Genomic DNA, 2,500 nt, shown 5'->3' with positions numbered 1-2,500 from the left:
TCTGACAAGAGACGGGACCTAAGTAAAAAGACAGGGGCCCCCATGTCAGACAGCTTACATTTTTCTTCTAGGCCTCTTGAGACATTGTCTCCCCCACCAAATGTAACAACGGGGACTTCATCCATACTCGCTCAAGTAGCTGAGCGGCTTACGAATGAGAATTCTGGGACCCTGGAAAAGCCTGCAATGGAGGCAATAAAGGCTTGGCTTAACGGCGAGGGCCAACATGATGCCCTCGTAGAAACTGCCACAGCATTGATGCTTTGTCCGATGAGATTGGTGAAAAACAAAGGCAAACGTTCAAAACCCGAGAACGACATTATTAAACCCAGGATATTACCCACACGATCTTGGATGAAGAAGAGAGCGGAAAAACGAGGAAGCTTCATGAAGCACCAGAAGCTCTTCTTTAAGAACCGTTCTCTTCTTGCGTCCTTAGTCCTGGATGGCACTGAACGTCATGAATGCCTAATCCCGAACGCAGATGTATATCGTTTTTACTGCGAAAAATGGGAGAAGGTGTTGCCATTCAATGGCCTGGGCCAATTTAAGTCATCAGGTGTTGCAAATAACGAATACTTTGAGCCCCTAATTTCGGTGGAGGAAGTTCAGACTGCCATACGGGCCATTAAACCAACGTCAGCAGCTGGGCCAGATGGCCTAACAAGGGCTGCAATCTGTGCTGCCGACCCCGAGGGTCGGACACTGACAGCCCTATTTAATGCATGGATGATTACAGGAATTATTCCCAAAGAGTTGAAAAAGAATAGGACGATTCTTATTCCTAAGGTTATGGATGATGAAAAGCTGAAAGAATTGGGGAACTGGAGACCAATAACGATTGGTTCAATGATTCTGAGATTATTTTCCAGAATAATGACTGCACGTCTTGCTCGTGCTTGTCCCTTAAACCCAAGGCAGCGTGGTTTTATAGCGGCATCTGGCTGCTCTGAAAATCTTAAGGTGCTACAGGACCTTATGAGACACGCTAAGAAATTGCACAGGCCGTTGGCTGTCATGTTCATCGACATAGCGAAAGCTTTTGACTCGGTTTCGCATGCTCATATTTTATGGGTGTTAAGGCACAAGAAAGTAGATGAACACGTGGTGGGCATCATCCAGAACGCCTACGATCGGTGTACGACCTCGTTCAAAAGCAATGGCGAGTCGACTCGAGAAATTAGCATACGTGTTGGTGTCAAACAGGGTGACCCCATGTCACCCCTGCTCTTCAATCTTGCCATGGACCCTTTGATATGCACCCTAGAGTCACACGGAGTTGGGTACTCCATTGATACCGACCACGTGACAGCTCTTGCGTTTGCTGATGATTTGGTGTTGGTGAGCGAATCTTGGGTTGGTATGGCCGCCAATCTAGCGATCTTGGAATCATTTTGTGGGCTATCGGGATTGGAGGTTCAGGCCAGAAAGTGCCAGGGCTTCATGATAAGCCCAACCAAAGATTCATATACGGTGAACAACTGCGACCCATGGACTATCAAAAATAAAGATGTCCATATGATCCAACCTGATGAATCAACGAAATACCTTGGTCTGAAAATTGGCCCTTGGACTGGCACTATACAGCCTGATCTACATTGTCAGCTAAAGACATGGATCTCGAAAATCGATGAGGTGCCTCTGAAGCCAACTCAGAAGGTTGAACTACTCAATGCCTATGCCCTACCCAGATTGTTATATCCTGCAGACCACTCGGACTGCAAGCAATCAACTCTCCGTGGGTTGGACCAAGAGATTAGAAAGGCGGTAAAAGGATGGCTCCACCTTCCCGCTTCAACTTGTGATGGACTGTTATATGCCAGAGCCCGAGACGGAGGCCTTGCCATCTTGAAACTGGAAAAAACAATCCCTTCGGTTCAAGTTAGAAGGCTGCAACGTATAGCAAACTCGTCCGATGCTATCACCCGTAATATTGTGTCCTCGCAGGGTATGGAGGAAGAATACCGTAATTTGTGGGTACGAGCAGGGGGTGACAGTGATGCAATCCCAACATTCGTTCTCAGGGACTCGGTGTCAAAAGAACCTGTATATCCGAGACCCTGCGATTGGAGGGAGCATGAATTTCAGAGATGGTGCGAAAAGCCGGTTCAAGGAAGGGGCATTGTAAACTTTGCGCATGATAGAATCAGTAATGCTTGGTTGAGGCCATGGTGCGGCTTTAAACAATGCTTCTTTATCGCAGCACTACAACTAAGGGCAAATATTTACCCAACAAGAGAAAGCTTGAACAGAGGCAGAGATGGGGCCCTACGTTCCTGCAGGAAATGCTCTGCCAGACTCGAGTCCCTTTCGCACATTCTCGGTCAATGTCCTGCAGTACAGAAAGCAAGAATTGCGCGACATAACAAGATCAGTAACATTCTGGCAGACGAAGCGGCTAGATTGGGCTGGTCTGTATACAAAGAGCCACGGTTCATATCCGAGACGGGAGAGATGAGAAAGCCTGACCTCGTGTTTGCAAAAGATGAGGAGGCGGTTG

Source organism: Petromyzon marinus, unplaced genomic scaffold (genome assembly GCF_048934315.1).
Source record: "Petromyzon marinus isolate PM22_M1 ecotype Great Lakes invasive population unplaced genomic scaffold, UKy_Petmar_22M1.pri1.0 PM_G_Scaffold_6, whole genome shotgun sequence".
In the NCBI taxonomy this organism is placed as follows: domain Eukaryota; kingdom Metazoa; phylum Chordata; class Hyperoartia; order Petromyzontiformes; family Petromyzontidae; genus Petromyzon; species Petromyzon marinus.
Note: the sequence above shows the minus strand (reverse complement) of the source record.